This window comes from Pelodiscus sinensis, chromosome 8, assembly GCF_049634645.1.
Source record: "Pelodiscus sinensis isolate JC-2024 chromosome 8, ASM4963464v1, whole genome shotgun sequence".
NCBI lineage: Eukaryota > Metazoa > Chordata > Testudines > Trionychidae > Pelodiscus > Pelodiscus sinensis.
In genome coordinates, this window is record NC_134718.1 from 20,570,292 (window position 1) to 20,597,510 (window position 27,219).

Here is a 27,219-nt window from a genome sequence, read left to right on the forward strand (position 1 = left end):
CAAACTATGCAAAATGCATAGCTGGAGTTGTCTTACCTTAAATCAAGCCGTGGTGGTATCCACACAGCGGGAGGCTGATGGGAGCAAATGCTGCCATCAGCTTCCCTTACTCCTAACAAAAGGAGGAGTACTGACACCAGTGAGGGCTCTTTGGAGCATTTGATTTACAGGTCTATGCTAGAGCTGCTAAATTGAACACTAAAAGATCAACCTCCGGAACATCTATCTTCTGATAAGACATATCCTGAGTGAGCTGCAGCTGGATGGAGCAATGTAGGTTGGAGGGGTGGGTCAGAGTCTGGAAAAACAGATTTTTGCACAATAATAAATGTTGGTCCCTTCTGCTTTTTCACACCTGTGGTAAGTATAGACGTGCCCTGAGTGAGCTGCAGCTGGATGGAACAAAGTAGTGGGGAGAGGCGGGACGGTGTTGGGCACAGATTTTTGCACAAGACTAGAGTTTGGTCCCTTCTGTTTTTTCATTCCTGGATAGGATAATCAGAATGTCATTCTCTTTTCTCCTGACTCTAAGAGGAAAAAATGCCTGTCTGCTTGATCCCTCAATCTCTACACCAGCCTAGCAAACAAACCAGTCAGACTTGATGGTTCATTTGAGATGCAGATTTTCGATGAAGGTTGTTGTTCAGGGAGGCAAAGAACCCAACAACTCTGTTTTGTCCTAGTCATTCAAAAGCGAACAGGCTTTAGATTAAGCTTGCTAAATGTCTGTACAGTGATTTTGAAGAGCTAATATAGTACAAAAATGCTGGGCAACCCTCTGACCTGTGTTAATTTAGCTGCCTGTTATCAGCTTTTTCTTACAGAATGCCTTAAAACAACAAATGCAAACCATAGCCAGTGTACTGCATAACCAACTCATGCTTAGACCAGATGTCATGTCTTAGCTTCTGATCTCCCACTCTAGAATAGAATAAATAGTCCCCTTGCTAAGAGTGGAGGGGACCAGACAAGATGGCCTCTAGAGAGGTACCTTTCCTTCCATAGAATTGGAAGAGACCTCAGGAGGTCATCAAGTGCAGCCCACTGCCCAAAGCAGGACCAACCCCAACTAAATCATCCCAGCCAGGGCTTTGTCAAGCCGAGACTTAAAAACCTCTAAGGATGGAGTTTACCTATCTTATAGAATTGGAAGGGACCTTGAGACATCATCAAGTCCAGTCCCCTGCCCTCATGGCAGGACTAAGTACCATTCCTGAGAGATTTGCCACAGATCCCTAAATGGCCCCTTCAAGGATTAAACTCAGAACCCAAGGTTTAGCAGGCTAATGCTCAAACCACTGAGCTATCCCTCCCCACATATATTTCTACTGGTGTTGCATATCTGTACATGCATTGGTGCACATGGCAAACTTTACTCTGCATATGGATGGAAAAGCTTAGAGGGAACGTTGGTCCATGTAACTATAGGATTTTTCTGTATTATATATACAATTCATAGAGTGAACTAGTCAACAGGAATGAATTAAGATTTTCAGGGGCCTAGGACTAATGGGAGGGAAGGACCTAAGTATGAATTACATTTGCAAAAAAAAATTATGAAGTCATCATATTTATATAAATTAAATACATTTCTCCAAACAATTTTGTATTTCTGGGTGTAGCTGTTGCAAAGTCATGAATTATGTCATGGTAATTCAAAGATCTGACAATTTAATTCTCAATGCTCAAGAGGGACATGGGTGTTCTTGAGGCATGGTGGATTGGAGAACATTTTTGACCCTTGTTAGAAGAGAGAAGGAATGTTCTCCCCTGCAGTTAGTGACCATTAATGACTAATACAGCTGCAACGCAGTTTCAACATTTTATGGCATCAGAAAACAAGAGGCAATAAAAACAGTACACTTTCATTTTGAAGGTGAATGGAGGAGCCATTGTCTCTTGCCAATCTGTTTGTAGGCTTCACATATCTAAACACTGATTTGGACAGATAATAATTCCGATTGGTGTAGTCTCACTTTGTCAATGAAAAGTCAGCATCTAGATTCTGGTATTTCTCTGGGCTCTTCTCAGTCCAGTATGCAATGAGATCTTGAGAAGTCATGTCCCACTCACCTGGATTGCTGGAGGGTATTTTTATATTGCCATCACTGGAAAAGTCTTCAGAGGAGTGAGGTGGCACTGCAGCTACAGAAGTCATAATGACAGCCAGGCTGCTCCTTTTCATCAGGTGGAGGTGCAGCAGGTTTACTTGGGCTGTGTCTAGACTGCATCCCTCTGCCAAGAGAGGGATGCAAATCAAGCACTTCGGAAATGCAAATGAGCCCAGGATTTAAATATCCTGGGCTTCTTTGAATAGTAACGTTCTGACACTGTGCCAATCAGACTCAGTGTCAAAAGTGAAAGTAAAGTGTAGCCGGGGCTCTGCCAGCAGCTCCTGTACTCATTTAAATCCCGGGCTCATTTGCACTTCCAAAGTGCTTGATTTGCATCCCTCTCTCAGCAGAGGGATGCAATCTAGACATAGACTTGGACTGGTAATTGCCTGAACTTTCTCAACACCAGATTTAGTAGGCGGAAAAAATGTTGGGAGAAATGGAGTAGCTTTCAACACTACATCTTGTCTTTACTGTCTTTCTCTGGCCTCCTTCAATTTCTGACATCCTTCTTTCTTTGACATGGTGATTTCTGTTTTCCAGTGTATGCCTACTGCGTACAAAGTTAAATATTTCTTAGACCCCAAACTTAACCCACACAAAGACAAAATCACAACCACCATAAATTAAATTCATAATCTCCGTCTTCTACACACTTTCATCTCCCTGTCCCATTCCCTCCGCCTCAGCTCTTTCTCCTGTACTATATCATCCCTCTTCCTTCCCCACTGCAAAGAGTAAGGCTAAAGCACAATCATCAGAATACACAGAGAGTGGTTGCAAAGCGGTAATATGCCTCTTGGATGGCCATTTAGTTCAGGCCATGATGTAGAGACCCTGGGCTTGTGTGAGGACTTTGGCTACCGCAGTGGCTTTTGGTTAATATGGGAGCTAGCGAGCCAAATGGATCTACTACAAGTCCTGTAAATAAATACTACAGGTCCTCAAAAATAAATACATCTCCACTGCATTCATTAGCTCTTCCACAACTAAAATCATAGAATAAAATAATCATAGCACTGACGGGCGGGATCCCCTGGGATGCTAAAATGAAGTGGAAAGGAATCCAGGAGAGCTGGCAGTCTTTTAAAGTAGACTTATTGAAGGCACAGGAACAACCATCCCGATGCGCAGTGAGAAAAGCAAATATGATAGGCAACCATGTTGGCTTACCAGGAAAATCCTGGGTCAGCTTAAACACAAAAAGGAAGTTTCCAAGAAGAGGAAACTTGAACAGATGACTAGGGAGGAGTATAAATATATTGCTTGAGAATGCAGATGTGTAATCAGGAAGGCCAAAGCACAATTAGAATTGCAGCTAGCAGGAGATGTGAAGGGTAACATGAAAGATTTCTACAGGCATGTTAGCAATAAGTGAGTGATCAGGGAGGGTGTGGGACTCTTACTGGATCAGGGAGGTAACCTAATGACAGATTATATAGGAAAAGCTGAAATACTTGATGCTTTTTTTGCCTCTGTCTTCACAGACAAAGTCAGCTCCCAAACTACTGCACTGGGTGACACACAATGGGAAGGAGGTGGACAGCCTTCAGTGGAGAAAGGACAGATGAAGAACTATTTACAAAAATTTGACATATACGAATCCATGGTGCTGGATCTAATGCATCTGAGTGAGGGAGTAGGCTGATGTGATTTCAGAGCCAATGGCCATTATATTTGAAAACTCATGGTGATCGGGGAGGTCCTGGACAATTGGAAAAAGGCAAATGTAGTGCCCATCTTTAAAAAAGGGAAGAAGGAGAATCTATAGACTGGTTAAATTCACCTTAGTCCCTGGAACAATTATGGAAAGGATCCTCAAGGAATCCATTTTGAAGTACTTGGAAGAGAGGAAAGTGATCAGTCAACATGGATTTACCAAAGGCAAGTCATGCCTGACCAAACTGATTAGCTTCTACAACAAGGTAACTGTCTCTATAGACATGGAATGTGCTATACCTTGACTTGAGCAAAACTTTTGATACAGTCTCCCACAGTATTCTTGCCAGAAATTTAAGGAGGTATGGTTTGGATAAATGGATTGTAAGGTGGATAGAAAGCTGGCTAGATAGTCAGGCTCAATAGGTAGTGATCAATGGCTCGATGTATGGTTGGTGGTCGGTATCAAGGGGTTGCTTCTAGGGCTGGTTTAGTTCAAAATGTTTATTAATGACCTGGATGAGGGGGTGGATTGCGTCCTCAGCAATGTTGTAGATTACACTAAATTAGGGGGAGAGGTAGATATGTTGGAGAGTAGTGAGAGGGTCCAGAGTAACCTAATCAACAAATTGGAGGACTGGACCAAAAGAAATCTGATGAGGTTCAACAAGGACAAGTGCAGAGTCCTGTCCTTGGGATGGAAGAATCCCAAGCACCATTACAAGGCTGGGGACCGACTGGCATAGTTTGGCAGAAGAGGACCTGGAGATTACTGTGGATGAGAAGCTGGATATGAGTCAGTGTGCCCCGGTAGCCAAGAAGGCTAATGGCATATTAGGGTGCGTTAGGAGGAGCATTGCCAGCACATCTAGAGAAGTGATTATTTCTCTTTATTTGGCATTGTTGAGGCCACATCCACTCAAATCCCAAGTACTTTGCCTATTATACCTTTGGCTGAGCGTGTCATCTTTTTTGCTCTCCTTATTAATTATATTGTTTCTATACTGTTGAAAATCTCCCTAAACATAATTCGCACCTCAGTAAAGAGGAAGTAAACACCAAACTTTGTTCAGTGTGTTACAGATGCTTTCTTCTTCTTCCATATAAGAGGGTTAAGTATCACTTTAACAAAGGAGTGAAAATGAGCATAAGTCTCTAAGAGCGGTCCAATCCCATGCAAGTAGATCATGCAGGGTCTGTTTCACATCTAGGTGATTGTTTCATAGTCATAATTCATCCCAGACTGGTAATAGACAAAAATGAGTTGTTGATTATGTAAGTAAATGATTTGTGGACTGAATTACTCCTAGGTTCTCTGGCCGATTGCCTCTAGAGCTCCTACCTCAAGTCCTCCCTCTCCAGTTTCCCGGCCAGGCTATGCTGAGCTGCTTCCGTTTATACTGGGCCAGCACTTTGAACATGCTTGGTACAGTCAGAGGGGCGGAACTCCCTCTACCCATAGGTGTGGGGTTAACCTTTTTGACCCAGTATGGAATATAGTCACTCCCGAGGGCTCTGGAGGCTCATCCCATTCAACTTTTTTTTTTTTTTGCTTCTTTTCAGAGTAAGAAAACAGGCTCTGGAGGCCCATCCCATTCAACTTCCTTTCTGCATTAGCTAATTCCAGGCACTGAATATTTAGTGTGGTGTCAGGAGATAGGGGAGGGTGCTACAGGGCATCCCCGCTATAAGTCACCCCGGTATACATCCATTTCACACTAAAGTCATTGACGCTTGTAGGAACTGATGCATTGTAAATCCTCCCATTCCCTGCCCTGAAGTCGCGCGCGCGCGCGCACACACACACACACACACACACACACAAAACAAAAAAAAACCCAACAACAAAACCATGACAATTTGCACAAATGGAAGTTAGCCACAGGAAAAGAATTCCCCGCTTTAAGCTGTTTCACTATAAGTCCAAGTTTTTTGGAACATATCTTGAACTTACAGCGAGGACGGTCTGTACCCTGATAAAAACACTACTTAATGGATAAGACATTAACTTAAGTTTTTCCTCCCTAAGGTAATTTCTTCCTTGAAAAATTTCATGGTTCTTTTTAAGGTCTAATCTATAACCCACTGAAGATAATGGAAAGATTCTAATGGACTTCAGTGGGCTTTGGCTCAATCAGATCTTTAAAAAACAGTAAGGAATACACTGTGCATTCTGGCCAACATTCCATATTAAAAATGTTTCTAACAGCCATGATGTGTCTGTGTATGTCATATTATATATATATATAGAGAGAGAGAGAGAGAGACCTACAGAGCAGATCGCAGATGGGCAGCTGCATTCTGTGCTTGCAACATAGCTGTAATAATTTACATCACTTAAGCGTCTGACCTGTTGTGTAAAGTCTACATGTTTATTTTTCATTGGTTTGTAAAGTGATTTGGAACATTTATGAAACGCCTTTCATTCCATCAAACTAAATTCTAGTCCAGTTAAATTCTCCTTATATTTCACAAATAAATGACTCAGTTCCTTATCACTGAACAATAATTTTTTATATCTTGCTTTAGTCAGTTTTATATTATTGAGCATCATAGGGTAAAATCTCCTATTGGCAACATTGTTTTTCTCTCCACTGAGTTACTATTAATGCTAATTAATAATATGGAGTTTTTCTTTCAATCTCCATGCAAGTCTATAACCTATAATTAGAAATTGTGATAATAAATTCCAATGCCTCTTTCTGACTAATGTAATGTAGTGATGATTAATATTCCACAGGGCTGGACTGAAATAAGCTTTAGGGTAATTTTAAAAATTGTAAGCAAATTGCATTCTGTCAGATATTCACTGAAACTGATATAACAACTAATTTATTATTAGTAAAGCTGTAAAATAAGCAGTTCATTGCTCACCACTCAAATCCCAAGTACTTTGCCCATTATATATTTGCAAAAGTTGGTTGGCTGAGCATGCCATCTCTTTTTGCCCTCCTTATTTTTATACTGTTGAAAATCTGCCCACACATAATTTGCACCTCAATAAAGAGGAGGAAAAAAGCAAACTTTGTACAGTGTGACGAGGAGTCCTGTGGCATCTTATAGACTAACAGACTTTGTCAGATGTGGGTCTTTGCCCACAAAAGCTTATGCTCCAATAAATCTGTTAGTTTATAAGGTACCACAGTACTCCTCATCGCTTTTGCAGATTCAAACTACCATGTCTACCCCTCTGATACTTTGTACAGTGTGTTAGTAGATGCTTCCTTCTTCTTCCATATAAGGGGAGTGTTTATCACTTTAACAAAGAAGGGGAAATGAGCTAAGTCTCAGAGGGTATGTCTACACTACCCTGCTAGTTCGAACTAGCGGGGTAATGTAGGCATACCTCACTTGCAAATGAAGCCACGAGGTGTACCGGTAGTTCGGAATAGGAACCTAGTCCGAACTACCTAGTTCGAGCCCCGTGTAGCCGCGCTACACGGGGTTCGAACAAGCGGGAATTTAAAAATGGCGGCTCCCCGCTTATGCAAATGAAGCCCGAGAAATTCAAATCCCGGGCTTCATTTGCAAGTGCGGTATGCCTACATTACCCTCCTAGTTCGAACTAGGAGGGTAGTGTAGACATACCCTAAGAGAGGTCCAATTCCATGCAAGTATATCTATAATTTACAGGTCTGTTTCACATCTAGGTGACTGTTTCATAGTCATAATTCAACCCAGACTGGTAATAGACAAAAATGAATTGTTGATTACGTAAGGAAATGAATTTGTGGACTGAATTACTAGTGAGCATGTAGCCACAACAAATTGATACCTGTCTTAATCGTAATAAAGAAGAGATATATAGTACTGAATTGGAAACTGACTACCTATTCTACCCTAGAGCTGTATCTTCCAACCTAGACCAAGACTGAGGCATCTTAGCAGGACAAACACAGCGGTGTGTGTTGTGACTGTCTGTGTTGTATCTGTTCTGTGAAGATAGTCATTTCAAGCATTAGTTTCTGGTGCTGCCAAACCAGAATTTCCCATATTAACTAAAGCTACTTAACTGAATCCAAACAAAAATGCTTCAATTATCTCACTACCTTGTGTTGCCTGATTTACTACTGTGTTACTCCAGTCTTATGGTCATGTGACTCCATTATAGTCCAAGGGGTTACACTATAAACTAGCTAGGGGTGAATCAGATCATGATATCTAATTCTGCACTGTGCATTTTTGTTATTTGACATTCCAAAATCAGAATGATTATAAGTAAAATAATAACAATATTAATGAAAAGATGATGAAGAAAACAGAGGCCAAGCCTTTTCTATAAAAGTTTTTCAGCTGCATAGTTATCTTTTATGATAAAAACGAATAGCAAATCCATTAGTTCCTACGTTTTCGAAAAGTAAAGTTTCATATAGCTGACATTCTCTCTACCTTTACAAATCTAAAAAGTGATTGATAAAAGCAAGATATATAAAGCAACCATAACAAACTGCAAAGCTTCAGTATTCAGTTTGTTATGCAGCTATCAGGGAGATAATATAATGAACAGAGGACTGATTGGGCAGATTCTTATATACTACTGCTGCTTCCACTAATCAACTTGTGGTGTGAGGCCCCTGTTGTAATAGATGCAATACAAACACAGCATAAAAAGATGTTCCCTGTCCCAAGCAGTTTATAATCTAGGTATAAAACAAGAGATGTCAGGTGAATACAGGCAGATTGAGGAATACAAAGAAACCATAAGACAATATTGGCCAGCATGATAGGTAATAGTATTAGTGCACCAGCAGCCTAACTTCTTTTTACTTCAGTATACACTTGTAAAAAAGGCAAAAAAATATTGTCTCCATATACATAGCTCATGTGGGTACTGTGACAAAATCCCTTGGTAGCTCCCTGGAGGTTCTGCGCTTCTTGGGAGTTACTTGAGCGCCTCAGAGACCCCAGTTCCGCAACTGCAACGTGGAAGGCAGAAGGTAGGGAACGGGCTTGTGCGGTGGCGGCGGGGCGGGGGGAAGGGAAGGGAAGTGGCTTGGTCTTAGGTGGAGGTGAGGGGCTTGGGCGGAGGCAGAGGGGCGGAGGGGGAGGGGTGGAAGGAGAAGGGGCTTGGGCGGGGGGGAAGGCATCAAGAGACAGGGGTGCAGGAAAGACAAATGCCAGGGGGTCAAAGGCAAGAGCGAAGGTGTCAGTGGGAGAGGGGACAGGGTGATGCTGGGAGAGGAGAAGAGAAGGAAAGGGAGCTAGAGGGGGAGGTGCTGGGAGAAGGCTGAAAGAAGGGGTGGGCATGAGAAAGGTGGGGATGGAGCAAGGCATGTGTGAGGGCATAGAGGGGCAGGAGGGGAATGGGGCAGAGAGTGGCGAGGGGGTGGGCATCAGGGAAAAAGAGGGCAAAGGGGGCAGGGGCAGTAAGGGAAGGGGGAGGCACCAGGAGGGTGCAGGGCTAAGGGAAGGTGCAGGTGCCAGGGGATTTTGGGGTGAAGCAGAAGGGCAGACACCTGCAGGGGAGGGACCAGAACCAGAGGAGAGAGGCAAGGGAGGTGTTAGAAGAGGGGATGAGAAGGGGTAGCTCACATGAGCAGAGTGGGGCTACTGGAGGAGTGGGCACAGGGAGGAGAGAAGGGCTGGTGGAGGGGGGGCAGGTCGCAGGAGGGCAGTGAGAAGGGCAGGAGTCAGGACAGCAGAGGAGGGTGAGGAGTTGGGGGGCAGCAGGCACCAGAGGAGATGATGGAGCAAGAAGAGGAGACATGGCAGCAGAGAAAAAAGGTAAAGGTTTAAAAATATTTATTAATAACTTGGTATGCTGACCACGGACAGTTTGTTTGTTTGTGCAGTGTGGATTTATGTGGAGATCAACACGGGGCTGGAGAGTGGGAGCCAAAACAAAAAAGTAGTCAGTGTAATGATCTTCTGTTGATATGTGTTTTAGTAGTTAAATTCTTGGACTGTCATTGCTCATGAAAAGTGCTGTCACATGGGTAGAAATCGGGTAAATATTGCATTTTATTAATATCAGCAGAACTGACTTAAATGGGGCCTGTGTGTTGTGTAGTCTTGCCTTAATCTTTGTATTCATGCCTGTCAGTGTGAGAGAAGCTATTTGTATATATTTGCTTGCCTATGCAACCACACTTAAGTTGAGGCCCTCAGCATGTTCTGTAAGTATCAGTGTGGCCCCTGGGGCTTCCAAAGTTGAGTTGCCCTATCTCATCCCTGACAGGTGTCTGTCTAACCTGGTCTTAAATATCTCCAGTGATGGAGATTCCACAATCTCACTAGGCAATTTATTCCAGTGTTTAACCACCCTGACAGGCAGGAAGTTTTTCCTAATGTCCAATCTAAACTTCCCTTGCTGCAATTTAAGCCCATTGCTTCTCATCCTAACCTCAGAGGACAAGGAGAACAATTTTTCTTCCTCTTCCTTATGATACTCTTTTAGAAAGTTGAAAGTTGCTCTCATATCCCTTTTTGGTCTTCTCTTTTCCAAGGTAAACAAGGCCAATTTCTTCAGCCTTGCCTCATATCTCATGTTCTCTAAACCTTTCATCATTTGTGTTGATCTTCTCTGGACTTTCTCCAGTTTCTCCACATTTCTTGAAATGTGGCGCCCAGAACTGGACATGATACTCCAGCTGGGGCCTAATGTAGGCTCATTCCCTAGGGGACGTGAGACTGGGCGGGTTAATTTCCAATCCTCCTGTTTATTCTTTTCCTAAGCCAGGAGTGCACAGTAGTTCTGATGGGGGTTGGAGAGGGGATGGAAGCCAGATCCAAGATCAATGAGCCTTGGGAAGTGAGCCCATTGAAAGGAGACTAGACCTGTGGATGCCTTGGGGGTCAGCAGCAAGGGCCTGCTTTGGGAAGCCCCCTCTTTGGAGGTGAATGTGGCAGCATAGAGACACCACCCAGAAGCAGGCACCACAGACATTAACTGCAGATTCATGGGACGGCTCTCATAGATCTTGCACATGCATAAGATGATAGATTTGCAGGAGGGGGGGCAGTGGCGTAGTGAGGAGGCTAGAGGGGTCAGTTGCCCCTGGGAGAAAAAAAATATAAATGGATCAAAATTATAGGTGCTTTGTGAATATGCTGACTTGAGAGTGGAAAGATTTCATGTTGTCATATATGATTCCTGGTAACCCATCTCAAATATGAAAAACTAGGTTGACACCTGTTCATATCAGGAGCTGTTGATTTCAGTTCACCATTTGCAGTATCTCTTTAGGATGTTTAGTGGAGAAGATATTGTTGTTGTTGCTTTTATTTGTACTGTGGGCAAAGCACGGGCTCACAAGAATGCTCACAAGAATTCCTCCATTGTTTTACCATGAGTCTCAAAACATTTGGACTGTGTCTACATTGGCACCCCTTTCCAGAAAAGGGATGCTAATGAGAACAGTCAGAATTGCAAATGCCGCGGGGGATTTAAATATCCCCCGCGGCATTTGCATGAACATGGCTGCTGCTTTTTTCTGGCTCGGGGTTTTGCTGGAGAAAAGCGCCAGTCTAGATGGGATCTTGCGGAAAATAAAGCCTTTTCCGGAAGATCCCTTATTCCTACTTGAAATATTTCCTACGAGGAGTAACGGTAATTCAGAATAGGAAGCCTAGTCCGAACTACCTAGTCTGTGCCGTGTGTAGCCGCGCGGCACGGAGTCTGCACTAGCGGACATTTAAAAATGGCGGCACCCGGTGAGATGCAAATGAAGCCCGGGAAATTCAAATCCCAGCCTTCATTTGCAACTCCGGTTGTCTACATTTCCACCCTAGTTCGAACTCCACCTGAGCTATCTACTGCCATGTGTTAATCAACTGTTGGAAAAGGCTTCAGGAACAGACGTTATTTATATAGACAACTTACTTTGCCACAGAGATCAGTAGACACACTTGCTGTGTCAAGGTGATCAATTTTGGCTCTTTTGGGTTGAAATTCACTTAAGACTTGGAGTTGGGAGAATTAAATATTGTTATTCATATTGTATGATTAAAAGACCTGAACTTAATATGACCTGGCTTGGGGTCTACCATAACTTGAACACTAAGCAGAGGATAGTGTGTCACATCTAACTGAAAGTCACAAAAGATGGAAACAGGTTTTATTTCTGGTGGTGTAGAATCTATTTGGGAGTCCTCAATTATATCTGACACTTTACATATGCCAGTGTTTAAAGGCAGAGCTGACTAGAATCAATTGAGAGTCCTTGTCTTGTCTCAGTTATTGCTAGAGCAAAAATCATTGATAAAATCTTGTCTAGACTGATCTTGGACTCACCATGCAGGCAATGAGTTGAAGAGCAGTGCAAAGGAGGCAATGGTGGTGAGGTACCATATTACCTAGTGAAATCATTGGTGCTGAAATAACTAAGACCTGGAATTTGACCGCAGAATTGACATTTTCTTAACAAAGACTCAATTTTTTGCTATTTAAAAAGTAAATCAATGTAACAGAAAACTGCAACGCCCTCTGGTAACTTTTTAAAAATCAAACTTTAAACTTTATTGAGAAAATTGGATAGTTTGCAATTGAAAATATTTGACCTACACTTAAGGCAACTGATTTAATTTTGTGTAAAATTTTGCGTAATAAATGATGGCTTTTTTTTAAATGTTCAAATGTTTTGATCAGATCTACTTCTGATGTGATATTTGTGTGTGGTTTGTTGTGTGGGTGCGGTTTTTTTTTTTTTTTTTTGCTCAACAAAAAATCCGCCAAAGTGGTTCGAATTGGGCCCCGCACTTCCTAAAGCCAGCCCTGGTTGCTAGATGTATAATTACACCTTTGCAGCCATGCATGATGATGCCCCATTACAGAAAAGATGTGGATGCACTGGAGAAAGTCCAGCACAGGGCAACAATGACTAGGGGGCTGGAACACAAGACTTACAAGGAGAGGCACTTTTTTAGTCTATAGAAGAGAAGAGTGAGGGGGGATTGGATAACAGCCTTTAGCTACCTGAAGGGGAGTTCTAAAGAGAATGGAGAGAGCCTGTTCTTGGTGATGACAGGTAACAGAATGAGGAGCAAGGATCTCAAGGTACGGTGGGGGAGGTCTAGGTTGGATATTGGGAAAAACTATTTCACTGGGAGGGTGGTGAAGCACTGGAATGGGTTACCTGGGGAGGTGGTGGAATCTCCATTCCCAGTGATTTTTAAGTCCCGGCTTGACAAAGCCCTGGCTGGGATGATTTAGTTGGGGTTGGTCCTGTCTTGGGCAGGGAGTTGGACTTGATGACCTCCTAAAGTCTCTTCGGGTATGTATATACTACAAAGTTAATTTGAACTAACAGCCGTTAGTTCGAATTAACTTTCATAGACGCTACACAGGCAAACCGCTAGTTCGAACTTAATTCAAACTAGCGGAGCCCTTAATTCGAACTAGGGAAACCTCATTCTACGAGGATTAACGTCTAGTTCGAATTAAGTAGTTCGAATTAAGGGCTATGTAGCCACTTAATTCGAACTAGTGGGAGGCTAGCCCTTCCCAGCCTGCACTGGTGGCCACTCTGGGCACAACCAGGGAAACTCTTCTGCCCCCCTCCAAGCCCCAGAGCCCATAAAGGGGCAAGGTCTGGCTACGGTGCCCGTGCCAGGTGCAAGCCTGCCAGCACCCAGCCAGCAGACCCTGCCCCTGGCACGGCAGGAGCCAGCCACCTGCTGCTACCCAGCCCTCCGCCTCTTCCCGGGACCAGGCTGGCGGCTCCCAGGAGCCTGCCCGGGGCCGCAAGAGATGGGTGCCCACCTGGTCTAGTGCGGAGATCGTGGACCTCATCCAGGTTTGGGTGGAGGCCTCCAATGTCTACGGCCTCCGCACTATGCACAGGAAAGTGGCCGTCTAGGGCAGGATAGCTGCCAGCCTGGCCACCAAAGGCCACATGCAAACCCAAGAGCAGGTTTGCATGAAAATCAAGGTGGTCCAGTGAGCCCCCTGACCCTGAGCTTAGAACATAAGAACGGCCGTACTGGGTCAGACCAAAGGTCCCTCTAGCTCAGTAGCCTGTTTGCCGACAGTGGCCAATGCCAGCTACCCCGGAGGGGATGGACCGAAAACAATGACCAAGCCATTTGTCTCGTGCCATCCATCTCCAGCCTTCCACAAAGAGAGGCCAGGGACACCGTTCCTACCTCTTGGCTAATAGCACTCCCTAGACCCAACCTTCATGACTGTATCTAATGTCTCTTTAAACTCTGTTATAGTTCTAGCCTTCACAGCCTCCTGTGGCAAGGAGTTCCACAGGTTGACTATTTGCTTTGTGAAGAAGAACTTTCGCTTATTAGTTTGAAGCCTGCTATCCATTCATTTCATTTGGTGTCCTCTAGTCCTTCTACTATGGGAACTAATGAAGAACTTTTCTTTATTCACCCTCTCCACACCACTCATGATTTTATAGACCTCTATCATATCCCTCCTCAGTCTCCTTTTTTCCAAGCTGAAAAGTCCCAGGCTCTTTAGCCTCTCTTCATATGGGACCTGTTCCAAACCCCTGATCATTTTAGTTGCCCTTTTCGGAACCCTTTCCAAGGCCAAAATATCTTTTCGGGGATGAGGAGACCACATCTGTACACAGTACTGAAGATGTGGGCGTACCATAGTTTTATACTTCCCCTCCTCCTTCTTCCCCTGGCTTCCCCCTGCCAGCTCCCTCCTCCCAGGTTTCCCCCTCCCCTCTTCCATCCTCTCTCTTTCCCTCTCCCACCTCCTTTTCCCAGTCTCCCCAGAGGTTAATCCCCCCACCATCCCGAGTTTTGTTAAATAAAGAGATTTTCTATTTTTGAACACACGTGTCCTTTATTTTTTACATCAGGAAGGGGGGCTAAGGAAGGGTAAGTGGAAGGAGGTGAGGGAGTAATGAAGCACGAGCTCCCGATGCGGAGGACTGGGGTGGCTCTGTGGGCTTCTTGGGGTGGAAGCTCTCCTACAGGGTCTCCTCGATTCTGACAGCCCCCCGATTGACCCCCCCCCCCCCGGATGGCAGCCTGTAGCAAGTGCATCTGGGCTGATGGCCGAGTGTGGGCACTCAGGGCACTCCAAGACAGGACTGTTTAGCTGTCCCTCATCGAGGTAGACAAGCAAGCGGGGAACCCTGAGAACTGTCTGTCCGGGGTGGGGGTTGGGTCCCTTTAAGCACAGCCCTCGGCTAGCCTGAGACAGCAGCTCCACACTTTAAGTTCTAACCTGATGCCCTACTGGCACTGCTTCCGATCAGCCTTAACTTCGGTTCAGGGTCCATTCAGTGTGGACATGCTAGTTCAAATTAGCAAACTGCTAATTCGAATTAGTTTATAGGTCTAGATGCACTAATTCGAATTAGCTTAGTTCGAATTAACTAATTCAAATTAAGTTAGTTCGAATTAGTGCTGTAGTGTAGACATACCCTTCCAGACCTAGGATTCTATGTTTCTGTGTGGAAAGTAGAAGTACTGCTGGGAAAACAATTATGGATGGAGATCTTAGGTTATGGTCTCTATTGTTGTTCATGTGTATTACACTCCTCAGGATGCCATTTTGGTTATGCAGGAGCTGGAACAAGTGTTCTTGTCTGTTCATTGGCCCTATCTTGTCTCTGGCCTCCTCTGTGCTCTCAGCTCCCTCTCCCTAATTCTTTGCTCCCTTTGCCTATCTCTCAGCCTAGCACTCTCCCTAGCTCCTTGTTCTCTCTCCATAGCTCTTTGAGGCCTCTCCTTAGTTCATTTATGTTCTCTTTTCTCTGACTGAGCAGAAGTGTGGCCCAACCAATCCTGCACCAAATCATCCCATGGCTGTGGCTTTTTTCTTAGTTGGCATACTCTGTCTAATGGTGTTCAAGATGGCTGATTCCGCCAAAAAGTGATTATTAACAATATACTGACTGTACTTTTCATGAAAAAGATTGTTACAGTTCTCTAGGACACATAGCCCTGGAAAAAAAATTCCCACAGTCTTGGATCATCCAGGAGGCAAGCAGATCTCTGTGGATACTTCTATCATGGGGTACATCTAGACAACAAGCCTTTTTGAAAGATCATCTAGACATCCACAAGACTTTTGAAAAAGTGATCTACTTTTTTGAGAGACAGCACCTAGGCAATCTGGACGCTCTCTTTCAAAAAAGCCCTGTTTGCATTCAAGAACACCTTTTTTCAAAAAGAGCTCTTTGGAAAAAAGGCATTCTTCCTCATATAAGTAGGTTTACCACTGCTGAAAAAACTGCCACGTTCTTTTGATTTAATTTTGAAAGAATATGACAACAGTCCAGATGTAGGTGAAGTTTTTTCGAAAAAAGGCTACATTTTTCGAAAAATCTGTGTAGTCTAGACATAGCCATGGTTTTTTAAAATTGGAGGTGAAGTTAGGGGGAAGGAGAGTTGATTATGACTTCCCAAAAAAGTACGGACTGCGATTGTGCAGCACTTGTACAAGGAAACAATTTTTGATTATCCTGCACTTGCCACAGGCTGCAATCACTGAAATATCTCTGCTGAAGGTTAACAAGCACACCCAGGCTGAGTATTTGGAGGTGAGTGGGAGGCTCCCCAGTCCTTACGAAGCGAAACTGTGCCACCTTGGTCCTGGCAGAGCACATTAAGGGCTGGTTGGGAAAGTGTCATACCATAGGTTGGGACAAAGGCAGCCCTATTTTGGAATCCCCGTGACAAAATTAATAAGTACATCAGGCAAATCTTCAACACCATTTCCCAGGAAGATTTTATTGCTATCCATGCGTACATCAATGCTGTGCTTGGCCACACAGAAATACAGCGTCTGGTCATCCCGAACTGTCACCTTCCCTCCCTAGCTGCATAAACCACCTCACATGGCCACTAATGTTCACCATTCACTCAGCCCCCAACCTGGCCTGTCTGCACTGTAGCTGCCCACCAAGGTACCACCTCCATCCTGCCCTGCATTGACACAGCCCGCTCAGCCATCACCCCTGTCCTTCTGCATAGTAACATACCCTGTATCCCTTCCATTGATTCCACACACAATGTCTCTTCAATGATAAGTTGCTGAGTGTCCTCACAAACATCGGTAGACAATTCCTCTGTGTCGGGTGCACAGGTTGCCTCCAGATTGACCCTCACCTCCTGGCCCTTTTCAGTCTCTTCATCAACTTGTGTCTGTTGTGTATCCAGGGCAAGTATTTCTTGCTCTTTTCGCTTCTGAGAACTAACCACAGTGACCTTGAGTTTGATCCAGGGATCCCCTCCTGGAAAGTTGTCCAGTTCTTTATAAAACTCTCATGTTTCGTATGCAGCATCAGATCGGCTGTTTGCCTCATTTGCCATGTAGTAGGCCTGCCAGAGCTCCTTTGATCTTGACGCTGCATTGTAGAGTGTCTCATTCGGGGTATGTCTAGACTACACGGCTCCGTCGACGAAGCCATGTAGATGAGTTTACTAAACATAGGAAAATGAAGCAGTGATTTAAATAGTCTGGACATGCCATGGTCGACAAGGGAAGCCTTTGTTGACTGCTCTGTTATGCCTTGTGAAATGAGGTTTACCAGAGCGGTCGACAAAGGCTTCCCTTGTCCAGACTGTCCCACTGTGCCGCCAAACAGCAGATTATTTAAATTGCCGCTTCATTTTCCTATGTCTAGTAAACTCATCTGCATGGCTTAGTTGATGGAGCCATTTAGTCGAGACATACCCTCATACCCCTTGGTACACAGGGCTTGAGAAATGCAACTGTACATGTCCCAGTTCTTACGGGTCACTTGCAGCTCTGATTGCACCAAATCTTTACCCCACACACTTATTAGATCCAAAAGCTCCACAGTTCTCCAAATGGGAGCATTTGTGTCTAGAGCCACCACCCCTGTTCTGGGAGAAGATACCATGAGGACCACCACACAGTGGGCCACAGACACATGAAATGGATTTAAATTTCCCAGGGTTTGCAGGTATGAAGGAAGAATCTCTCTACCTGTAAACATTACGTCTACGTCTACACTGGCATGATTTTCCAAAAATGCTTTTAACAGAAAAGTTTTCTGTTAAAAGCATTTTCAGAAAAGCACGTCTAGATTGGCAGGATGCTTTTCTGCAAAAGCACTTTTTGCGGAAAAGCATCCGTGGCCCATCTAGACACGGTTTTCTGCAAAAAAGCCCGATCGCCATTTTCGCGATTGGGGCTTTTTTGCGGAAAACACTACTGTGCTGTTTACACTGGCCCCTTTGCGCAAAAGTCTTTTGGAAAAAGACTTTTGCCCAAATGGGAGCAGCATAGTATTTCCGGAAAAGCACTGATGATTTTACATGAGATCGTCAGTGCTTTTCCGGAAATTCAAGCGGCCAGTGTAGACAGCTGGCAAGTTTTTCCACAAAATCAGATGATTTTGCAGAAAAACTTGCCAGTCTAGACACAGCCTACATGGTTGAAAGGCAGCTTAGTTCAAGGTGACTAATCAGGGCACAGTGGGATACATGCTGGAGTCCAATAAACTAGACAATAAAACCTGTCTGGTACATACTACATGACTTTGACAGCATACAGACAAAAGTCCCTGGTGGAAGTGAAAGTTTTCTGTTACATTTGTTGTGCTATAGTGTGGATGGTTGGAGGTTTTTGTTGTCCAAAGGCAGTTTTTCTTGACAGAACATGTAAATGCAGACAAAGCCCAAGACAGATGAAGGGACCAGTGGTAAGGCACTAGCCTGGAACTTGAAAAACACGGCTTGCATTCCTTGCTCTGACAGATTTCTGTGGGACTTTGAGCAAGTCATCCTCTCTATACCTCAATTCCCCATACAGAACAGGATAACAGTTGTACTTCCACTTTCACACAAAGGAGTTGTAAGGATAAATGTACCAAAGATTATGAAGTGTTCAGATGGTGATGAGGCCATAAAAGTACCTTATAAGCTTTGTCTACACTTCAGGGTTTTGTGCAAGAAGCCTTTTGTGCAAGAGATCTTCCGCAAAAACTTCTAGTGCAAAAGGGCATCCAGACCTCAAAGCGCATTGCAAAAGCGATATGCTCTAGTGCAAGAGAGTGTCCACACTGCATGGACATTCTTCTTCAAGAATGTTCTGCTTGCTATTCACAGAATGGCCATCAGAGCACCTGTGCTTTTGCCCATAATGGTTTCTTGTGCAAAACCCCCTCTGGAAGCTGGGTTGGGAAAGTTGGGAAACCCCCCACACCTGCCTTTTTGCACAAGACCTGTAGTGCAAAAAGGAGTTATTTCTCGTGGGGAGAGGAATAACTCTACCGTCAAAAGCCCTCTGTTCTGCCAATTTACTTGCGCAAAAACGCGCTTGAGGTGTGGATGCTTCGCTGGTTTTGGCACAAAAATGGACGGTTTTGCGCAAAAACCTTGTAGTGTAGGTGTAGCCTATATGTTTATAAAAAAAATTAAAGTGAATTTAGTGAGGATAACAGATGCCAGAATGATGGCCATTAAGACCATAGTTTTCTTGTGATTTGCAGAGCACAATCAGTTTGGCAGAAGCAGTGTAAACTTTCCCAACCCAGCTTCTTGTTCTTCTGAAATGAATGTGATGTCGCATTGAAGAAAATACATCACATCAAACCAATCTATAGTTGCTGATTTTTTTATCCCAAACATTGACTGTAACATTACCTAAATCCTCGCTTTGCTTATTTCCACCTAAACCTTTAGGGCACATCTATACTGCAGCGTTATTTTGAAATAGCAAGGTGAGCGTCTACACAGCAAGCCCGTTATTTCAAAATAATTCTTATTCTGGAATAATGAGTCCTTTTTCATGAGGAATAATGCCTATTTGGAAATAGTTATTTCAAAATAGGGTGTGTGTGGATGGTGCAGCTGTGGTTATTTTGAAATAATTGGCCTCCAGGGCTTCTCACAGATGCCCTGGTGAATACTCTGTCAACACCCCTCAGACTTCTAGGCTGTGTCTACACTGGGCCACTTATTTCGGAAAATCAGCCACTTTTCCGGAATAAGCTGCGAGCTGTCTACACTGGTCCTTGAATTTCCAGAAAAGCAACGATGCTCTACTGTACAAAATCAGCCGCTATTCCGGAAAAACTATTCTGTTCCCACTCGGGCATAAGTCCTTATTCCGGAACACTGTTCTGGAAAAGGGCCAGTGTAGACAGCCCAGTAGTCTTTTCCGGAAAAAAGCCCCAATCGCGAAAATTGCGATCGGGTCTCTTTTCCGGAAAAGCAAGTCTACATTGGCCACAGACGCTTTTCTAGAAAAAGGGCTTTTCTGGAAAAGCAGCATGCCAATGTAGACGCTCCCTTTCCGGAAAAACTGAAAACGGAATAGTATTCCGTTTTAAACATTTCCGGAAATTCATGCCAGTGTAGACACAGCCCTATAGTTTCCCTTCCCCTGTAGCCTTTAAAAGGGTAGCCACAGGGGAAACAGTTTGTGGCACAATGAAGGCCCTGCCAGCCCAGTTTGCAGGAAAGCATTGTCATGCATGCTCATGTGTATTGTGGTGTGCCACGTGGTGCCACTGTAATTTGAGAGCATCACATGTTGCTCCACCAGGAAGAGGATGAGGACAAAGCTCAGAATGGCATGGAGGTGTTGCTCAGGCAAGGCTGGGCACTGATGCTAGCACAGCTGCCAGTCAGTCCTCTGGCAATACCGGTTCTGGTGCCTTGAGACAAGCTCAGATGGGTGGGACCACATTGTAATGCGAGATGGAACAATCAGCAATGTCTGCAGAACTTCTGCATATGGAAGATCACATTCCTGGAACTCTGCAAATGGCTTGCACCTGCCCCGAGGTACCAGGATACCCACAGAAGACCCACTCTGATCTTGCAGACGCATGTGGCAATTGTCCCAAGGAAGTTTGCCATGCCAGACACTCAGTCAGGAATTAGTTCAAAGTGGGGAAATCTGCGGTTGGGGCTGTTGTCATACAAGTAGCTATCAATAGCATTCTGCTTTGGAGGATTGCGACTCTAGGAATCATGGACAACATACTGTATGGCTTTGCTGCAATGGGCTTCCCTAACTTCAGTGGTGCTATAAATGGCATGCACATCCCCATCTTGGTCCCTGAACACCTTGCCAGTTCATCAACTGTAAGTGTACACATCCATGGTGTTGCAAGAGCTCATGGATCACAAGGGCTATATAATCAACATAATTGTTGGATGGTCAGGAAAGGTGCATGATGTCTGCATCTTTTGGAACTCCTGCCTCTTCTGAAAGATGCACACTGGCACTTTTTTCCCCCAAACCAGACAGAGTCAGAGAAGTGGAAATGCTTATAGTGATCCTTTGCAACACAGCCTACCCTTGCTCCCATGGCTTATGAAGTCCCACACAGGCAACCTGAACCCAGCAAGGAAGAGTTCAACAACAGTCTGAACAGGTGCAGAATGGTGTTGGAATGTGCCTTTAGGTGTTTAAAGGAGAGGTTCAGGAGTCTCCTGATTGTTTGGATCTCAGTCAATGCAACATTCCCTTTGTGATGGCAGCATGTTATGTGCTCCATAATCTTTGTGAGAGCAAGGGGGAAATTTATCTGGTAGGGTCAGGGGCCAAGGCAGAGCGCCTAACCAGAGAATTTGAGCAGCTGGATACCAGTGTAATCAGGAGAGCACAGAAATGGGCAGTGTGAATCAGAGAGGCCCCGAAGGGCAGTTTTATGCAAGGCCTCTTTTGATACTCTGTCAGGTAGCTCTCCACAAGTTGCCCCTACATTCCTCATGTTTTCCTTTAATTCCCCATCTCACCCCTGCAATTCAAGCAAAGGAAAGTTTCAAAGGCAGACTTTACAGCAGATACATTGTGTTAACCCTAACCCTAATCTGAAAGTCTCTGTAAAGACAAATGAGATGTGTTCCATGCAAGGCCAAATGTTTGCTTTAAAGTAGGTACTTTACAGCAGGTGCCAGACTTCTTAGGGGAGCATTGGGATGCACTCAGTCTGGTGGCAGGCAGGCATGGAAAGGGAGACAAGCTCTGACAGGAGCCTGCAGGCAGGATGGAGGTGGGGGTGGTGGCAGAGGGCAGGTTTCTGCTATATCCAGCACATGCTGGGTCTGGCACATATGGCTTCTCGGCACAGTGCTACTTTCTTAGCCAGAACAAGAGCCTGCAGGTGGGAAAGTGGGGGAAGGGACCAGCTGACTTGCTGCTGTGTCTGGCACATGCCAGATCTATCACATATTGCCTCCTGGGGACACTGATTCCTTACCTGCCCGCAAGGGAGGCGGGACTGTGTGTCTGGTACACTTGGCCTCCTGGGGAAAGTGCTAATACGTTCACTTCCTCCTTCATGCAGGTTGACATGTGAGATATTAGTCTTCTCTGAATCATTGAGTGATCGGGAGCATATGCTGACTGAATATGGCCAGAAACCTGGACCTTATGCTACACTGCTTTGTGGTTCAATGATGCCAGACCACTTACTGGTGTCTTGGCATAGTAAGGTGTCCTACCACAAAGGATGGCAGAAGGTTAGTCTCCCCAAAAACCTTATGAGAAGGATTAAAGAATTTCTATGTGAGAACTTCATGGAGATTCCCACTCCATCTGAAGACATGTGAACACACCCTATTGCCTGTATTTAGAGACAGTTTGTGAACTCACCAGAAGTGCCCTCCCTGGGGTCGATGCTGAACTGTCAAACATCCTGGGAGAAGAGGACTGGCTCCATTGACAATAATACCTCCTGGCTCTTGTCAGTCGCCGGCTGGTTAGTCTCCTCCTTCCCTGCCCCTCTGCCAACACAGTGGCTACGTCTACATTGGCCCCTTTTCCGGAAGGGGCATGGTAATTTTTGAAATCGCAATAGGGAAATCCGCGGGGGATTTAAATATCCCCCGCGGCATTTAAATAAAAATGTCCGCCGCTTTTTTCCGGCTTTTAGAAAAGCCGGAAAAGAGCGTCTACACTGGCCCCGATCCTCCGGAAAAAGCGCCCTTTTCCGGAGGATCTTATTCCTACTTCGAAGTAGGAATAAGATCCTCCGGAAAAGGGCGCTTTTTCCGGAGGATCGGGGCCAGTGTAGACGCTCTTTTCTGGCTTTTCTAAAAGCCGGAAAAAAGCGGCGGACATTTTTATTTAAATGCCGCGGGGGATATTTAAATCCCCCGCGGATTTCCCTATTACGATCGCTGAAATTAACATGCCCCTTCCGGAAAAGGGGCCAATGTAGACGTAGCCCCCGTCTTCAAGGCTGATGTTTCCACAACTACCCTGACAAACTTGCCAACCTCCTCCCCATTGCTTCCAACCCATTGTAGAAGCAGCACATATGAGATGCTACACCAGACTGTCTCCTCTCCCACCTTGCCTTAGAGTAGGATGAGCGCAGCTCCTTGATTTTTACTTGGCAATGCTAGGGGTCCCTGGAATAGCCTTTAGCCCTCATGCTGTAAATGTTGGCTTTCTCCTTGATAGTTTGGAGCTCAGTGAGGATGGCTTCATCTCCCCACCCCTCAATGAGGTCCAAGATCTCCTGGACACTTCATGCTGGTGATCTTCTGTGCCCCTGAGAACTAGAGATCAAGGGAGCAGAAGTCCTCAAAGTCATTGAACTGTTGGTCAGATTACTCAAAGTCATCTCCACATGTGCTGTAGTGTGCTGCTTGCTCAAGAATAGGCTCACATTGCTGGCCACATGGGAAAGGCCCAGCAGGAGGACAGTAAAGGCACAAGTTCTGGCCAGAGTGATCATAGCCAGAAGCTACAGGAGGCCTCCCAACAACAAATAGAATTGACTTTCTGGCGATGCTGCATCCACATTACTGTAAATTTGACTGTGCAAGATGGGAAATAGCATTACTCCTCATGAAAAGCAGGAATACTGAAATTGACTTCAGCAGCACCTAAGGTTGATGTGATAGGCATTGTAGTGTGGATGTATCACTTAGAAAATGAACCATATGGGGCTAAAGTTGATATAAAGTCCTAGTGTAGATCAGGCCTCCATATTCAAACCCTTTTATTAATCCCAAAAAGCAATTGGATTTGTTCAGATGTGTATTCCCCCAGCTGTCTTTGATCGACAGACCCCCACATTACTTTGATGTCATGGTGTGTAAGGCCAAAAAGAGTCAAGAAGAGAGTATGATAGAAGTGTGGTGCTCAATGGCAATTTCAAACTAAAGCTGGCTCCCTGTGAAACTGTTGTCAGCTGACAGAATACTATGCACCCAGGCTGCTCTAATTAATGCTGGGGCTAGCACAGCTCCAGCCAGAAGATCTAAGCTGCAGCCTCCCTGTTAGCCTGCACAAAGAAGAATTTGGCATAGAAGAGAGTCTGGTCCATGGATTTCTGAAAATTGTTAATATTTTATTTCCAAAGTTATTGTCTAAGAAGGGGAGAATACACAGAGTTGGGGTTGAAAATAGCTTGTTGCACAGAAAATGTGTTTAAGAGCAGATAAGCCAGCTACAGTTCCCTTCCTCGGACCTATCTGTCTATTTATAGTGTAAGTTCTTCCTGGCAGTGACTGGCTCTCTTCCTCTGTATCTGTACAGCTGTTAGGGTATGTCTAGACTACATGGCTCCGTCGACGGAGCCATGTAGATTTGTTATTTTGGCAAAGGCAAATGAAGCCGCGATTTAAATGATCACGGCTTCATTTACATTTACATGGCTGCCGTGCTGAGCCGACAAACAGCTGATCAGCTGTTTGTCCGCTCAGCGTGCTAGTCTGGATGCTCCCCTGCCGACATCAAAGCCCTTTGTTGGCAGCCCCGGTAAACCTCGTCCCACGAGGAATAACGGGGCTGCCAACAAAGGGCTTTGATGTTGGCAGGGGAGCGTCCAGACTAGCGCGCTGAGCGGACAAACAGCTGATCAGCTGTTTGTCGGCTCAGCGCGGCAGCCATGTAAATGTAAATGAAGCCGCGATCATTTAAATCGCGGCTTCATTTGCCTTTGCCTATGTGTCTAATCTACATGCCTCTGCCGACAGAGGCATGTAGTCTAGACACAGCCCTAGTGTCAGTAATGCCCTAATGTTGGATGTGGCCTGGAGTCATACTGTAATGCAACTAAATAATAGGTGTAACACCAACTAAAAAGAGGTTTGAAGTGGAATATTCCTCAACTCAGCCAAAAGGGAGCTTTTGGAACTTCCGTTACTTTGCCATGAAATATTATGTGGGGAACTATCATTTGGGCAATGCCCAATTGTTTTTTATAGCTTAATCATCATTACACAACGTTCCGTAGCACACTGAGCTTCTGAAATTGATATATGCACAGAAATGAAATTCCCTTCTTTCCCAGGACAACACAGATTCTACCACACATTCCCTTTGTTATTAAGGCCAGTTCTTGGCTTTAAATGTCCCTCCCGCAAACCTTTATATTTCTTGATTGCAATCAAGTAGATCTCACAAAATAGGATGAAATTCTCTCTTATGTATGAAAACATTAAATAAAATCAAAGGACCAAATTGCGGCACATTTACTTACATTGAGTCATATCTGAGATTATTAAAAGTCCCATTGATTTCATATGTTAATTGAGATATCACCAAATAAATTAGCTTGGATATTCCCAAATAGAAACATTTCTCAAAGCTCAGAGAAATTGTTTTTGATCTGCTCTGTGAACCAAATTCACCTAAATCCTAGAAGCGAGGGCAGCTACATTAGTATCCACAAGAATAGGGTTGAAAGGTAAATATTTGAGCCACATAGCAAACACTCTCTACAAAGAATGCTCAATGAATGGTAAAGGGAGCATTTCTAGGGATAAATCACCATGCCCATTCAATCCTTTGCCTTTCTAAAACAGCCAGTAACAGTGTCCGTGTTAGTTGTCATGGTGATTTTTGTGCTATGGACTAGTGTTCTCTGGACTGTAACCAGAAACACAGTAAACAGCCATTACATGATAATGATTTTTGCTGTCTCCTGAGCAGTAGTGGGTTTACTCCTATAACTTTGGGACACAAGGTTCTGCACTCTATTCTCAATGCCATAAGCCCTCTAATTTTCCTCATATCCTTCTCTGTGTACAAACCACTGGGATAAACTATTTATATTTTAAGTCCTACCTTGACAAAGCTCTGGTTCGGATGATTTAGTTGGGATTGGTCCTGCTTTCAGCAGGAAGTTGGACTCGACCTCCTGAAGCCTCTTCCAACCCTACAATTCCACGATTCTATGTTAATTGATTCCTAAGAAGTTATTTTCAGCAGGAGTTTAGGGAGTGAGATGTGGTATTCCCTGGTGGTAAGCTGAGGGGATATAAAGAGGTGAAAGACTGCAAGTACTCTGCACAGCAAATTGTTTCTTTCTAGAACAGGTTCTTAATTATATCTATATGCAGAGATACACATGTTATTGCATCGCCCTGTAGAGGAGGGCACATTATTTTTGACAAATATTTAATGAAAAATATTTTTGATTGATGGGAAATGTTTCACAAATTTGGTATGAATGTTCTTGGCCATTCACAAAGTGGACAGAAGATAGGGATGGCTAGGCTCACTGTTAGGAAACTCGCCTCACATATGGAAGACACATAGGTTCAAGTCACTGGTCTGGAACAGATCTAAAATGGCCTTTTTCAATTCACGAAAAAATTCACCCCAAATTTCAGATTCAGTTTCACATGAACCAAATCTTTTTGGAATCGGAAAATCATGAGCCCTGTACCCAAGTATGTACCCAAGTATGTATGAGGAGGAGACAGGTCAAAAGGAAGCTTGAAGAGGTGCTCATTAGGGGCACATCTACACAGCAGGGCAAAAGTTGAGTTAAGCTACACAGCTTGAACTACATTAATTGCATAGCTGAAGTCAAAATAGCTTAATTCAGCTTTTGGCACTGTCTACACAGCAGGAAGTTGAAGGAAGAACATTCTTCCTTTGACTTCCCGTACTCCTTGTAAAATGAGGGTTACAGGAGTTGGAGTAAGAAGTCTTCCAGCTCGCTATTATTTCAAAATAATGGTTTGCAGTGTAGACATACTCTTTGTTATTTTGGAATAATACACTGCTGTGTAGACATACCCTGCACTCCTACAAAACCCAGAGTGTGCAGGGTCCAAGGAAGCATTGCGGAAGTTCAGGATCACTCATGTAGATCTGTTTTCCCCAGAGATATCCCAAAATCACTGGGCTCAGGTGACCAAACCACTTGCCTGCTCTGAGATGGGTAATTCTTGCTTCTGACAAAAGAGCGGTGGGGAGATTTTGCAAATGAGGATTTAGAGCTCTTAAGGCCTTGGTGGGCATTTTGCATGTATGGGATGATGTTGGTCTAAGGATTTAATTTAGACTAAATAAATTAGCTATTGTGTCTTAATAATAACAAGAGCTTATTGGATATCCCATTCATATAATTAACTTTCTCTCTGTTAGGCTTAATTCTTAATAAACATGACCACGAAATGCTAAACTGCATTCTCCTTAAGTATTTTTATTTGTGCTTTGCTATTCGGAGAGCTTTTAACCAAGCAGCTGTTAAAATAGTAAGGAAGGAAAACAAAAGCAAAGCACTTACTATGAACAGACTGTTAAAGAATGTCTATTTTTCTGATTTACAAAGAAAGAAGGACTTTCTGAGAAGAAAGG

At 44.2% G+C, this 27,219-nt stretch overlaps 1 long non-coding RNA gene across 4 annotated transcripts in view; it reads left to right on the top strand.

The window, feature by feature from the left end:
• The window catches only part of LOC142830381 (uncharacterized), a 100,904-nt gene that overhangs the window by 36,897 nt on the left and 36,788 nt on the right, over positions 1–27,219 (top strand). For all 4 annotated transcript variants that reach the window (XR_012905572.1, XR_012905570.1, XR_012905571.1 and 1 more), the window contains exon 3: positions 3,602–4,039. This is a non-coding gene — a long non-coding RNA (uncharacterized LOC142830381). The remainder of the gene's footprint in view (positions 1–3,601; positions 4,040–27,219) is intronic.